This window comes from Zingiber officinale, chromosome 1A (assembly GCF_018446385.1).
Source record: "Zingiber officinale cultivar Zhangliang chromosome 1A, Zo_v1.1, whole genome shotgun sequence".
NCBI lineage: Eukaryota > Viridiplantae > Streptophyta > Magnoliopsida > Zingiberales > Zingiberaceae > Zingiber > Zingiber officinale.
Window position 1 is genome coordinate 82,552,779 of NC_055987.1, and position 16,205 is coordinate 82,568,983.

Genomic DNA, 16,205 nt, shown 5'->3' on the forward strand with positions numbered 1-16,205 from the left:
CCCGGCTTGTCTCGATATTTAACGCGGAGCTCGACGGTCTTTCGCTCGGACGCTTATAGGCGGCCGTCTCTCAATATTTAACGCCGAGCTCGGCCTTCCTCCGCCGGACGCTTTATATATGCGGCTCGTCTCGATATTTAACGCCGGAGCTCGACGGTCTTCCGCCGGATGATTTATAGACGCCGGCTCGTCTCGATATTGAACGGCGGAGGCCGACGGTCTTCCGCTCGGAGGGTTTATAGACGCCGGCTCGTCTCTCGATTTTTAACGTCGGAGCTCGACGGTCTTCCGCTCGGACGTTTATAGACGCCGGCTCGTCTCTCGATATTTAACGTCGGAGCTCGACGGTCTTCCGCTCGGACGTTTATAGACGCCGGCTCGTCTCTCGATATTTAACGTCGGAGCTCGACGGTCTTCCGCTCGGAGGGTTTATAGACGCCGGCTCGTCGGAGCTCGACGGCCTTAACGGCTAATCTTTAACACAGCCACTCGGCGGGCATACTGGCCATCCTTTAATTCATTTCTGCTTCCTGCATTACAAGGACATGGGCGACTAGAATATACACAAAAATGAATTACATCAGTGCACCTTTCACCCAGCTCGATAAGGCTGGAGATGATTTGCGCTCCAAGGTCGGTCCAGCTGTCGTCCGTCTTCATCCTCCAAATAGTAAGCGCCCGAGCGGAGCTTTTCGATGATTTTGATGGACCCGCCCACGGAGCTTCTAGCTTGCCGACGTCGCCGACCGGCTTCACTTTCTTCCAGACAAGATCGCCGACCTGGAACGATCTGGGGATTACGCGGCGGTTGTAGTTCTGCTTCATCTGCTGCCGGTACGCCATCAGCAGAACGGACGCCTTGGCTCGCTCCTCGTCGGCCAAATCCAACTCCATGTTTCTCCGTTCGGCGTTGTCAGCATCATAACTCTAGATCCGGATGGACTCGACGCCGACTTCAACAGGAATGACCGCTTCACCGCCATACACCAGGTGGAAAGGCGTGACGCCCGTCACTTCCTTTGGAATCGTTCGGAAGGCCCATAAGACGCCCGGCACTTCATCCACCCAACTTCCTCCCAAATGGTCGAGTCGAGCGTGCAGAATGCGAAGAATTTCCCGATTGGCTACTTCGGCTTGACCGTTGCTTTTGGGATAGGCTACAGATTTGAAGTGTTGCTCGATGTCATAGCTTTTGCACCAATCTTCAAGCAATTTTCCTGTGAACTGTCGTCCATTGTCGGAAATCAGTCGGCGAGGGATGCTGAACCGACAGATGATGTGCTGCCATATGAACTTTTTGACCATTTGTTCGGTAATCCTGGCTAGCAGCTCGGCCTCCACCCACTTGGAAAAATAATCGACCGCCACTAGTAGAAATTTCCACTGTCCGGTCGCCATAGGAAATAGACCAACGATATCCATTCCCCACTGGTCAAACGGACATGAGATTGTTGATGCCTTCATTTCCTCTGCCGGTCGGTGATAGAAGTTGTGGTATTTCTGGCACGAAAGGCACGTCGACACGGTCCGAGCGGCGTCTGCTTGTAAGGTTGGCCAGAAGTACCCGGCCAACAGGATCTTCTTATCCAGCGATCGTCCGCCCGGATGTCCTCCGCAGGATCCTTGATGTACTTCTTGGAGGATGTAAGCCGAGTCCTCCGAGCTCACGCATTTCAACAGCGGGCGTGAGAAAGCCTTCTTGTAAAGCTGATCGCCGATGAGTGTGAACCGACCGGCTCTCCTCCTTAGCAGCTGAGCTTCATTCTGATCGGACGGTGTGGCGCCTGAGCGTAGAAACTTCATGATGGGTGTCCTCCAGTCGCTCGGAAACGTAAGGCCTTCCATACGGTCGATGTCCGCCACCAACAATACTTGTTCAATTGGCTGCTGAAGGGCGATCGGCGTTATTGAGCTCGCAAGTTTGGCCAACTCATCAGCCGCTTGGTTCTCCGATCGGGGTATCTTCCGAACAATGACTTCTCTAAAATTGGCTTTGAGCTTCTCAAAGGCTTCAGCGTAAACCTTGAGCCGAGCGCTGTTGATTTCAAAGGTGCCAGAGAGCTGCTGAGCAGCCAACTGGGAATCCGAATGAAGCGTTACCCGACCGGCACCCACATGCCGTGCTGCCTGCAAGCCGGCTATGAGGGCCTCATACTCTGCTTCGTTGTTCGTAGCTTTATAATCCAGCCGGACGGATAAGTGCATCTTTTCTTCTTATTCGGAGAGCAACACTATTCCAATCCCGCTTCCGAGCCGATTGGATGATCCGTCCACAAATATTTTCCACATAGCTTCTGGCTCTGAATTCTGCACCTCAGTCACAAAATCTGCCAAGGACTGCGCTTTGATTGCCGAGCGGGGCTGGTACTGGATGTCAAATTTGCTTAACTCCGTCGTCCATTTGATGAGCCGCCCAGATGCTTCTGGATTTAGTAATACACGTCCAAGCGAGCTATTGGTTTTGACAATGATGGTATGCGCCAGGAAGTATGGACGAAGGCGCCGAGCGGCGAGGACCAGAGCGCAGTGTAGCGAGATTCAGCATCTTTTAAAATATGACTAATGAAATACACAGGCTCTTCTCCGCTCACCCTTACTAGTGTCGAGCCAATTGCTTGCTCGGTTGAAGACAAGTACATATAAAGTGGCTCACCCGCAGTAAGCTTGGCTAATACCGGGAGAGAGCTCAGATATGCCTTCAAATCTTCGAACGCCCGATCGCATTCTTCGTCCCAATGAAACGTATTGGCCTTGCGCAAGATTTTGAAAAAAGGAAGGCTCCGGTCGGCGGTTTTGGAGATGAATCTGGACAGAGCAGTTATCCGACCGGTTAAACGCTGCACTTCCCTTGTATTTCTTGGAGGCGGCATATCTTGTAAAGCTTTCACCTTGCTGGGATTTGCTTCGATGCCCCGCTCGGTCACTATGTACCCCAAGAAACGCCCTCCTTTTGCTTCGAACAGGCACTTCTAGGGATTTAGCTTGACTCCATACTTGCGTAGCGTTCGGAAGGTTTCCTCCATATCTTTGAAGAGATCGGCCGCTCGGACGGACTTGATGAGAATGTCGTCCACGTAAACTTCCAAATTCCGCCCGATCTGCTCTTTGAACACTTTGTTCATCAAGCATTGATAAGTGGCTCCCGCGTTCTTCAATCCGAATGGCATCACATTATAGCAGTAGGTGTCGTCGGCCGTCACGAAGCTGACTTTTTCTTGATCTTCACGGGCGAGCGGCACTTGATGATAGCCTTGGTAAGCGTCGAGCATACATATTAATTCGCAGCCGGCCGTAGAGTCCACTAGCTGATCTATCCGGGGCAGAGGATAAAAGTCTTTCGAGCAAGCTTTGTTGAGATCCCGAAAATCTATGCATACTCTCCACTTGTTGCCCGGCTTGGAGACTAATACTACGTTCGCCAGCCAGCTCGGGAACTGCACCTCGCGGATATGGCCGGCCTCCAAGAGTTTTTCCACCTCCGCTCGGATGATGGAATTCTGCTCGGCGCTGAAGTCCCTTTTTCTTTGCTTCACTGGTCGTGCGTCCGGTCGAACGTGTAGCTTATGCTGCGCTATACTTGGTGAAATTCCGGGCAGCTCATGTGTCGACCAGACGAAGACATCATGGTTTCTCTGGAGGCATTGGATCACCTCCTCTTTCTGATTCGCCTCCAGGTCGGATGCGATGAATGTCGTGGCCTCCGATCGGGTCGGGTGTATCTGCACTTCCTCTTTTTCTTCATAAACTAAAGAGGGAGGTTTTTCAGTTATAGCATTCACCTCGATCCGTGGTGACTTCCGAGCGGAATTTGCTTCGGCTCGGACCATTTCGACGTAGCATCGCCGAGCTGCTAGTTGATCTCCCCGTACTTCTCCCACTTTGTCTTTGACGAGGAACTTGATCTTCTGGTGAAAGATAGAGATGGCCGCTCGAAACTCACTGAGCGCCGGTCGTCCCAGAATGACGTTGTATGATGAGGGAGAGTCGACCACCACGAAGTTTACTGTACGCGTCCTTCTGAGCGGCTCTTCTCCCAATGAAATAGCCATCCGGATTTGTCCGACCGGAAGGACTTCATTGCCCGTAAACTCGTAGAGGGGGGTTGTCATGGGCAGCAGCTCGGCACGGTCAATTTGTAGTTGATCGAACGCCTTTTTGAATATTATGTTGACCGAGCTTCCTGTGTCAACAAAAACGCGGTGAATAGTGTAGTTGGCTATTACCGCTTTGATGAGCAGAGCGTCGTCGTGGGGCACTTCAACTCCTTCCAAGTCCCCAGGCCCAAAACTGATTTCGGGTCCACTCGCCCGCTCTCGGCTACAGTCGGACTGCATGGATCTGGAGCTGCCGGACGCTCGCCTTTCTTGCTCAGTTGGAGTCTCCTCCGGTCGGCCCCGCCAGCGATAATGTTGATCTCACCTCGGGAAGTATTACTTCTATTTTCTTCCTCCCGAGCGGATGGTCGAGACCGTTCTCTTTACGTTCGGCGATTCTCCTGCCTTGGAGAGCGATGCCGATCTGGAGTCTGTTGCTGTCGCCTTCCGGTCGGCTTCATTAGTTCTTTGTCTCCTGTCGCTGGGAGGAGACCGTCGGCCGCCATTCCGGAACGGGATGAGCCACGAAGGAAGACTTCGACAATCCCTTGTGTTGTGTGTATCCGTCCGGTGGAAGGAGCGGAACATCGAGGTCCATTTCTTCTTTGGCTTGGGTCGGGTGACTACCTACGTGAGACCTAGCATGGGGGGAGCGGATTGCTTCGGCCCTCGGTCCTCTGGGCGGCTGATGAGCGGCGTACTGTTTCCGCTCGGCAGCGGGAGCCCGCTCGGTTGGAGTTTATTTTTTCCTGGCCGCTTGCGCTTCCTCCACGTTGATGTATTCGTTGGCCCAGTGTAGCATGTGATTATAGTCTCGGGGCGGCTTCTGAATGAGCGATCGGAAGAAATCCCCATCAACGAGGCCTTGTGTGAAGACATTCATCATGGTCTCCGAGGTGGCCGTTGGAATATCCATGGCCACTTTGTTGAACCGCTGGATGTAAGCTCGGAGCGATTCACGGGCTTCTTGTTTGATGGCGAACAGACTAACGCTGGTTTTTTGATAGCGCCGACTGCTTGCAAAATGATGGAGGAAGGCCGTTCGGAAGTCCTTGAAGCTGGTGATGGATCCATCCGGTAGCCTCTGAAACCATCGTTGAGCCGATCCAGATAGGGTGGTGAGGAAAACCCGACACTTCACCCCATCTGTGTATTGATGCAGGGTTGCCGTGTTATCAAACTTGCCCAAATGATCGTCCGGATCGGTGGTTCCATTGTATTCGCCGATCGTCGGAGGCACGTAGTGCTTGGGCAGAGGGTCTCGTAGAATAGCCTCTGAAAATTGGCGATTAATCCGCTCGGGCGATGAGTCCGCTCGAGGGGCTTTTCCTTTTCTGTCATCTCGTCTCGGCATTTCCTCCGAAGAAGATCCCCGATCTCTATGAGTGGGTGCGGCTTCGGGGGTGCGGAATAGGGCCCGATGGAATGCAGCGGTGGCTTGAGGTGCTTCCGCTCGGCCACCAGAGGCTGAGGTTGCTTGCTGCTCTGGCCGCCTTCGCTTTTGCTCCACAAGCTTGTTCGCCTCAACTCGATCGGGCCGAGTTCCTCCGTGAGAGGCGTTACGTGTGTTGTCGTCGCCGCCCATTGTTTACTTCGGATGCAAGAGCGCTCCCAGCACGGCGCCAATTTGATCCTGTCCGAATGCTGAACCAACGGACGCTGGGCACGTGGCGCTCCCCGGCTGCTGGTGTGGATCTTCGACTGGTTGCACGAAGCTCCGGCGAACCTGCACAGAAGTCAGGCCGGGAAGGGGTTCCCGGCGACGACCCTCCGACGCTCAAGTCAGGCAAGCAAGCAGTGGCAAGTGGCTCTCGAAATATCAGAATGCGTACCTCAGGCGAAGGATGAGGGCCTTTATATAGGGCAGCGGAGAAGCGAGTGCACACATATCGAGGTGTACACGTGTCCGTAGCCCATACCCCAGTAAGGGCTTGTCAGTGAGTTTACCTGACCCATACTGCTACAGTCCAAGCACGTCCTCGATGGGACAGCGGAACCCCCTGTCGCGTGATTTGGAGTATGACCATATCACGAAGCATGCCAGCTGTCAGAAGATGTCCCTTGTCTTTTTCCCCGAACTCCTGCCAGGCATCCGACCGACCCACGTCCATCTTCCGTCCGACCGGTCATATATGATGGTCCACTTGGGAAATTACCGGTAATGTGTTTTGTGGCGACTGTTAGCAGTATGCTTCATGCCTTCGGCGGAGCGTGCCGTCCGCTCGACCCTACGATCTTGCTCAATGAGCGCCGGAACCCCGACTTCCATAGGGGTGCCTTTTGCCATCGGCTAAACACCGGTCGGCCTAGCTCCGGTCGGCCTAGCTGGTCCGACCTTCTTCGATGGACCGCCCGGCTCTTTGACTTACACGTGGCGTTGACCCCTTTCAACGAGGGTCCCCTGTTCTTATCGCCGGATCAACACTCATATAATGATTCATGATACTTTCTCATGGCGGGTCATTCAGTATACATTCTCTAATGTATACCCATGTGTCAACTTGATATCTCTATATCCATGACTTGTGAGATCAAGTCATCGAGTTGACCTACATGCTAGTCTTATTGCATTAACATTGTCCCTGAATGTTAATACTCGACTAGGAATGATTAAGAGTAGTGTTCCCTATATCATCTCACTATCGGTTCAACTAACCGATTGACATAGGTGAGAACCGTCTACTCAAGAACATTATTATACTTAGTTTATTTGGCACCAATACAAGTAAGTATAATAACCAAAATCCAAATGCCTTTATTTATATATAGAATATGATACAATAAGTCCAAAATACAATCATCAAATGATTGGCTCTAGGGCTCTAGCTAATAGGTACGGTAGTGCGATAATAACTCTCTAGTGGAATGAGTTATTATCGATGAACTTGAGTTGTGTGTTCAGGGCGAATACGGGATACTCAAGCTCATCAGAAGGCCAAAACCAATTTCTCCTCTAGGTCCCTGTTGTAGCCTCATTAAAGTGTCAAGTCCATCCAAATATAAGCCCATCTTGGTGTCCAAGAAGGGGGTTGGCCCAATGCTTGGTGATCAAGCAAGGGTCGGCCACATTATCCTCTTAAGGGGTCGGCCTCTTGCTTAGTGCCCAAGCAAGAGGGGGCCGACCACATTAATTCAGACAAGGAGAGGTGTTTTGAATTTTTAAAATCTTTTCTTTGTAGAAAACTACAAGTTTTAAAAGAGAGATTTAAAATTTAAAAATTTTCCTTATTTGAATTAGGCCACATGTTTTAAAAGAAAATTTAAAAGTTTTAAAACTTTCCTTTTTTTACCATCCTCATGGTTTTAGAAAAAGGAATAGAACTTTTAAAATTTAAATTTTTGTAACCATGTTAAAAAAGGAAATTTTTATAAGAGAAATTTTAAATTTTAAAACATGATTTTAATTTTTTAAAACTTTCCTTTTTTAACATCCACTTTAGGAAATTAAAAGAGAGCTTGTAAAATTTTATAAGAGTTTATAAATTTTTACAAAAGATATCTTTTCCTTCCTTATAGAGGTCGACCACCCTTGCTTGGTGCCCAAGCAAGGGGTCGGCCAATAGGATTCAATCATCATCCAATCAAATTAAAACCAATCTATGATTGGAGATTGATTCAATCAAGAGGAAAGAAAAGAAAAAAATTAAAAGGAAAAAGGAAAAATAAGAGGAAGATTTTAATTTTTGTAAAAAGTCATTCCTTATTTGCCTTGAGCAAGTATTATAAAAGAAGGGGAGGAGAGGCCTCATGGAGAAGCTATTCTTTTTCTCTCTTCTCTCTACTCTTCTCCTAAGGGCCAGCCCTTGCTTCCCTTTATGCTAGGGCTGGCCATCTCTTGTGGTTGTTTGGTGTGGCCGGATACAAAGAGAAGGAGAAGAAGAGGAGAAGTAGGGATTGCATCATCTCTTATTCGCTTGCTTGAGCTCTCTCTATTATGGCCGGATCTTTCCCCTTTCCTTTCCCTTGCTCTCTTTGATTCCTAAATTGGTGGTGGTGGCCGGATTTTAGAGGAGGAAGAAGAAAGCTCTTTGGGTGGTGTTCATCTTGGAGGATCGTCGCCCACACGACGTCCAAGGCGAGGCGAGGAATACGATAGAAGATCTCGAGGTCATTAACATACAAAGAAAAGGTATAATTAGCAATTGTTTTCCGCATCATGCTAGTTATTTCTTTTTGTATGAATTCCAAACACAAGAGGCATTAGATCTAGTATTTCGAATTAGTTTTTCGAGTTTGTGTTTTCTTTATTTTTGAATTTGTGATTGGATTGTTCTTTTTGGTTAACCTAGAGTTATTAAGGAAATTAAATATTAGCTTTCCTTAAAAGGTTTTGTCTAGGCGGTGGTGGTTGCTTCCATATCCAAGAAGGTCATGTGCCTCGCCATGCGGTCCTAGAAGTCAATTTTGGAAATTAATATTTAATGGAATTAATAACATAGGTGGATTTGAATCAATAGTGTTAAGTTCCGCTTGCGATTCAAATCTAAACCATTAAGAACAAATAAGTTAAATTTGGAATCAATGATGTTAAGTTATGTCTGCGATTCCTAATTTAACTTCTAAAGAACACAATAGGTTATTTAAGGAAAGGTTCGACACTTGTACAAAATTTTTGTACAGTGGAACTGGTACGATATTCCTAGGACTAACCAACAATCGCACCCTATTTCATCATTGTATAAACATAATTACTCTTTTTATTCGGAGATCTACTTTTTGCGTAGTTTTATTGACAGGACTCGATTTTAAGTGAGAACAGAGCAAAAACGAACATTGGAGCACCTTTGGAGGAAAATCAGCAAACATGGTTGTGCTCCTTGGCATAGTCTTGTTCTTCAAGCTGACATGGTCATGTCTCTAAAAGACACGGTCATGTCTCCTAGGAGGTAGCTAGAGCTTGACCAGGAATTCACATGCCACGGTCATGCCCTATAGTCACGGTCATGTCTCGCTCTAGCGGGGCAAACGCGGGGGTCATGTCTTTTGACACGACCCGTGCCTCATCTCCAATACTTCACACGAGCAAGCCATACCCCAGAGGCATAGCTGTACCTCATTTCCAAAAACCCCCCACGGACAGGTCGTGCCACTTCAGCCCATGCCTCACATGGCCAGGCTGTCCCTTGAGGCACGATCATGTGACGGATCGTGCCCCCTGCTTGTAAAAAGAGATTTTTGCCCCTTTTGAAGGGGAGGAAGATTTTTTCCTTTAGGGAGACCCAAGAGATCAGATCTAGAGTATATTCCGATGTGTTCTTGATGATCTAAGGTCGAATCCATATCCGTCCATCTCTAAAGCAAGGATTGGTTCCCGAAGACTCCGAACTCCATCCGACTAAGCTTTCTTCTCCTTTCTCATGGATTTCAGTTGTACGTTGCTTTCATTCATGTCTTCGGGTCATATTTCATTGTTTATGGAGTAAATCTTGAAATTATAGGGTGTAGGGAGTAATTGTAATGTGATGTTGATGTAAACTCTATGGATTTACTAATTTCCTAGGTCATGTTTATATCTTGTTCTTATTTGATTGGATGTGTATGTGGTGATTGATTGCTTACATGCATTATCCGATTGAATGGATGTAGATATTATTCTCCATGTAAAGGGGATGATCTAGATCTTATGAATGGGGGCCCTTAGTGATAGAGGGTATCCCTTTAATCGGACCTTCTAGAGCATTATCTTGAAATGAAGATCAATTCTCTATAAGGAATTGTCTAATTAGAGCTTTATAGGCTTGTTCCTATTCCATGTTAGGAAGTGATATATGTAATTTAGACTGTATGACTGGGGGACTCTCATGTGACAGGGAGTATCTCTTTAACTGAACTTTCTATGTTACCTCCTCTACTTAATAGCATCAAATTCCAACGGGATAAAGACTGATGTAACTATCATGGGGTGATATTGGTATTTAGTTAGGATCCCTATAAGAGCATAAACATAGAGGATAGGAGATGAACAATTCATAGTAAATCAACTGTATTGCGATGAAATCGAAATCCTATAATCATTTTCCCAACCAACCTTCCCGACTCACTTGATCTCTTGCTCTCCACTTTTCTCTTTCTCTCTCTCTCTTCTTAACCTCTAGTCCTCAAGCTTTCAAATAATTTGATTATCTAGATAATTCACTTTGCAAAGTAACTAGTGTTTAATCTACAGTCTTTGTAGGATTGATATTTTATTACTTGACAATATTCCATGCACTTGCAGATTGACAAAAAGTTTTTTGGTACCGTTGTCAAGGACTATTTTAAATTAACATTAGTTGATTAGCAATTGAGTTACTCTAAAACATATTTTACAATTCTTTCTTTTATTTCTATATTTTAATTTCCTATTTTTAAATTCTGCATTTAGTCCTTGCAAACAAAACCTGATCTCACTCTTACTCTTATATGTGAAGGTCATCTATTGTGGGAGATTGTTGCCTGTTAATCTTGAGGTTAACAGGATATTTAGAAGAAGAAGAATTCTGCAAAAGTAATTCAAAGAAGAGCAAGAACAGAGAGCCATGGCAAACAAATTATTGAAAGACTATGTCGCACCCTATGCAAGAGGTCTCAGGTCTAGCATCACCAAACCATCTGTAGAGGCTAACAATTTTGAAATTAAGATAGAGGTTATCTACGATACAATATAACTAATTTTTGGGAGGACCAATAAAAGATTTAAATCAACACTTAGAATTTTTTTTTATGAAATTTACAGTGCAATAAAGATGAATAGAGTTCCTCCCAAGGTAGTTATATTGATATTATTGGATTCTCTTTGAGGGATAGAGCAAAGGTTTTGCTCAATTCTTTACTTACAAATAACATTACCTCTTGGGAGCAATGTGAACAAGTGTTCTTGGAGAATTCTTTCCTCTAAGCAAAACAACTCACCTAAGAAATCTCATTGCAAGCTTCAAATAGAATAAGGGGGAATCTTTATATGAAGCTTGAGACAGATTCAAGGGGATACTCAAATTATACCCTCACCATAAATTAGAAAAGTGGTTAGTGAAACACACCTTCTACAAGGGGATCAACTATCAAACCAAAGTATCCTGAGACTCTGCAACTAGTGGAGCATTGATTAACAAAGGCCTTGTTAAAGCAAAGGAAATCATTAAAAGTGTAACACTCAATTACCATTAGTAGGCATCAGACCGAAGTGGAAATCCAATTAAAATATCTGGAAAATATGATGTGGATGCATTGAACTTCATCTCTACAAAGATGGATGCCAAACTAAGAAATTTGATTTAATGAATGCCAATCCGGTGAATGCCATGGTCACAACTTGCGAAGTGTGTGGAGACACTAAACACATGAAGGAAGTCTACCCACTTGGAGCCATCACTGCATAGTTGGCTCAAATTGAACAAGTTGATGTAATAGGCAACTTCAACACAAGATCTAATAATCCGTATTCCAACACTTACAATCTTGGATGGAGGAGTCATCCAAATTTCTCTTATAGAAACAATCAAGACCAAAAGCAATCATTTGGATATCAGCTGAACAACCAACCCTCTAGAATTGAAAAGTTACTTGAGGAAATATGATCCACACAACTAGAAATGAAGAATGATATCAAGAAACTTAATGTAAGGATGGAAAAAGTTGAAAAACATGTGAAGGTGTTTCATAATCAGGTAGTGCAAGTGGTGAGTTCTTCTTCAAGAACACAAGGGTCTTTTCTAGGAAAATATGAGCTAATCCTATTGAATATTGTAATATAATTGAGCTAAGGAATAGATGGATCTTGGGAGAACCCCAAGTGACCACTAAAGATAAGGGAGTTGAATTTAATGGAGAGTCATCTCCATCCTCCTTTCACATTAATGGCACTTAAGAGGAGATGGAGAATGTTAGTACGGGAAGCATCAGACGATCAAACATATGTTTGAATAATGATAAAGAGTTCAAAGTTAAGGTTACTTGTTGTCTAACAAGTTTGAATGAGTTTGCAGGAAAGTCCTAAGTGTTCTTAGACAAATGTCCTAGCTACGATTAGGCAGGTGAAAACCCTAGGGGATGGTAACCCTAGGTGGAATGTCTTGATGGGTCGAGTACTTTGGGTGAAACCCTAGAGACTTTAGATGAAAATCTTGGTGGTCGTGAATCAGGTGAAAGACTGGACGGGTCGGGGATCGAACGTCCAGCGAAAAAGTCCTGAAGACTAGGACACTGAGCAAAATTCCAGTCGATTTGGAGGACTGATCTGGCAAAAGGTAAACTCTCCTTAGAGGAGTAGGTGACGATGTGTTCCCCAATGAGCGAACAGTAGGCGTCGGTTAGACCTAGAGTTTCAGCAAAACTCAAAGTCAAAACTGTACAATCCGGAGACTATCAAAATAATTTATTATTTCATATTTTATTATGCTAACTCTATTTTACAGGGTATGTTTGATATTTGGACTAACGTATCTTGTAGGGAGCGAAAAGGACTTAAAAGGCTTGGATGAACAGTGTTCGAGGCACCTCTGGGGTTGTTGGAGGTGCCTTGGGTGCTTTAGGCGAAGGCTCCACGTAGCAAGGCGCGAAGGTGCCTTCAAGGAGCTTGAAGGTGCCTTGGATGCTAGATGGAAGGCACCTTCCATGGAGCTTTAAGGCCCTTTCAAATGGATAAATAGCGCAAGCCACGGAAGCTATCGACTCCAATGCGGAAGGGATAAGTATCCCTGCTGGAGGCGCCTTCCATAGAGGCTGAAGGCGCCTTCAGCAAGCTATATAAGGCTATCTCAACTAGATGCAAAACAACAACATTCCAAGAAACTTTCCCTTCTTCGCGCTACTGTGAAAACGCTTCCTCGATGCTCAAAAGCTGTCTCGACGACCACTGTGCTGAAGATCTTTATTTCTGAGTCGTTGGTATTCTTTAAGTCTTATAATTACTTGCAATCAATTATTGTACTTGTACTTCTTTCGATTGATTAGTGATTGCCCATCGAAATCACTCTCACGTGCGGGCCTTGGTGTAGGAGTCGCCAGAGGCTCCGAACCAAGTAACTCTTGGTGTTTGTAATTATTTTGCTGTGTCTTTATTCCGCAGCCTATCTCCGAGTTTAGTTTTAAATTGAGCGTTATTCACCCCCTCTAGTGCAACGATCCTACAATTGGTATCAGAGCTAGGCCGCTCTGAATTGGTAAAACCACCAATCGAGCAAAGGGGGTTCTTTTTGAAAGAAAATTATATATCATTTTTATTTTTAAAATCTTCTTACGCCTTTCATTTTTTCCCTCCAAAATTATTTTTAAAAAAATTGTTTTCATTTTTTCATGAGTGGTTAGTGTTGACAAAATATTGCATTTAACAAAATTAATAATAATTTTCTTTTACTAATATTTTATTATTTTTTCTCGAAATTAATAAATTACTATTTTTATTTTTCTCCCTCACTACTAATCCAAGACCAAGTCTGTAACATTGGGTTTTGTTTTTTTTTTTTTTGTTGTGCTAGATTTCTTTTTAGCAATGACCCACCAAGAAGGTTATAGCACAGCACGCCCGTCTCTTTTCTCCAGCGAGAATTTTAGTTACTGGAAGGGGTGAATGGAGTACCACCTCAAAATGCAAGTCGAGATGTGGATGATCATTCAAACCGGCCTCACACTCCCACTCGACGGTGTTGGAAAACCAATATCATGTGAGAACTGGGATGCAAGCCTGATAAAGAAGATCTAAGCCGGCGCCAAAGCAACATGCACTCTTCAATGCGGCTTAACTAAAGAAGAATTGAACCGAGTCAGCCCATTCTCAAGCGCCAAAGATCTGTGGGAAAAGCTAATCAAGCTACATGAAGGGACCTCCGATACTAAGGTAAGCAAAAGGGATTTAATTTTAAATAAACTATATAACATAAAAAAATGCAGGATGGAGAATCGGCAAGACAACTTCACGCTTGGATCCAGGACCTTCTGAATGGTCTCCACGCAATCGGTCAAAAGCTGGAGAATCGCGATGTCATCAGGTATGCATTAAATGCATTTCTAAGGGACACTTTGTGGGCATCCATGATAGATGCTTACAAAGTCTCCAAGAACCTTTTCTCAATTAGGCTTGATGAATTATTTTCAGAATTTGAATTACATGAACAGACTAATACACCCTCAGTCGAGAAAAGTATTGCTTTTGTTGCAGGTGCAAATAAGACAAAGAAACCAAAAGTCAAGCGCTGAATCGAACCTAAGCTCGAAGACGAATCAGACTTAGAAGACGACGAGGAGATCACCGCCGAGCTCGTCAATCTTATGCGAAATCTATGCAAGAAAAAAATGGGTTTACAAAACGGGAGATCAAAAAGATGATCCAGTCAAAGAAAATGCAACTGAGCCCAAGCTCTAAAACAAAGGTTGAAGTCACCTGCTATGGCTGCAATAAAAAGGGATACATCAAGGCAAATTGTCCAAATCAGAAGGAAGCGAAGAAGCAATGAAGGAAGAAGGCGCTACAAGCAACATGGGATGAATCATCATCGGAAGACTCCGATGAAGATCTTGAACAAACAAATTTCCTCACACTTCTGGCCTGAGAGCAAGTCATCAAATCTGAGTCCGATATAGAATTAGAAGCTGAGTCCGAGTGAAGCCACGGATCCGTATCCAGTTCAGAAGGTTCCCAAACCAATATAAGCATTTCTTTAATTAGATCACATAATTTGATTTCTTACTTGTCAAGAAAATTAGTCAAGTCCAACCTCCGGGTTAAGTCACTCCAAGAGGAGGTCAAAGCCCTCAAGGAAGTGGCCATCCCAAGCTCCTTAACAGAATCAGTTTAGACTGGAACTTCAACTCATGTCCAAGAGCTTGAGGAAGAAAATTTCAGCCTAAAAACTCAAGTCAAGGAACTAAATGATACATTGGAACGATTTACCTTGGGTTCCAATGTAAAATATCAAAAAATGGTGGATAACAATAAGGGAATTTTTCAAATTTTTTAGAAATTTTCTAGGAATTTTTCGGAGACCGTATGACTTCGTTTATGGGGATAATATTGGGCCCCGGGAAAGCCTGTTTGGCCTACCCCATTTAACGAGGAAAAGTTGGATTTTTCCTTTTCCTTTCCTTTTTATTTTCTTTTTATTTTATTTCATTTTTTCCGTTTTCTTCCCCGCGTGCCCGAGTTTTCTTCCCCGCCCGACGTCGTGCCCTAACCGCACGGGGCGATTTCCTTCTTCCTCGAGAGTACAAAGTCGTGCCAGACACTTCTTCATCTTCTCCATTTCTCTTCTTCCCTATCGCACCGCTCCTCACCTATACCCTAAGATCCTGCCGCCGACCCATCTCCTCTCTTCTTATCGTCGGCCAGGTTTCTTCCTCCCTCAGAGTCACCTTCGGCCAAGGAGAGGTTCTGTGCCGAGCCTCCACCTTTCTTCTCTTTTCCCCAACACCGACGCCGTAGGGAGTCGATCGGCCAACCGAACCCTAGGTTTGGTCTCTAGGCACCGGTCGAAGCATCCCTTCCTCCTCATGCCAAGCAGCAACGCTCCTGTGCCCTAGACTTGGTCCATCACCACCCTTGCACGAGTGGGCTTTCAGCCAGAGGCAATGATCCAAGCCCTAGTTGCTTCACCCGTGCCCTAGACCTCACCATCGGGTCTTCCATCTTCGCCACCAATCACCGGCAGAGGGAATATCGAGTAGGTAAGGTGCACAGATTGTTATGGGATTAGGTGGTTGTTAGCTGTGATGATTCTTGAGTTCATTCTGATCTGGACACTAAAATGCAGGTGTTGGCGATACAGACAGAACCTAAAGATCAGTGGTGTTTGATGTTGAACGGTATTTGATTTAGAGGGCAGCACCATTTACCTCGTTCGATCAGGTTTACTAGTAGCAAGTTGTCTCTGGCTGTGGATCACCGACTGAGGTTTCAGATTAGGGTAAGTGTGTAGACTTGGTTTGATGTCGGAAGAAAATTAGTTGTTTATGTGTTGATTAGGGTTTTGCCCTAATTTAGTGTTAGAGATTTTATTTAGCTACTTATTTAGATTTAGGAAAATAAAATATACACATTAATTGGTACAGGACTTTGACGCAAGACGAGTATCTCGATTACTAGATTGGACCTTTCTATTAGAGGCAGGTACCTTGACTTATCTTTTGATATGGTCATTT

At 45.1% G+C, this 16,205-nt stretch overlaps 1 non-coding gene across 1 annotated transcript; it reads right to left on the reverse strand.

The window, feature by feature from the left end:
• Nucleotides 1-10,983: 10,983 nt before the first annotated feature.
• On the reverse strand, nt 10,984-11,089 carry LOC122039149. Its single transcript, XR_006128041.1, has one exon. It is a non-coding gene; the product is annotated as a small nucleolar RNA R71 (small nucleolar RNA).
• Nucleotides 11,090-16,205: the final 5,116 nt, after the last annotated feature.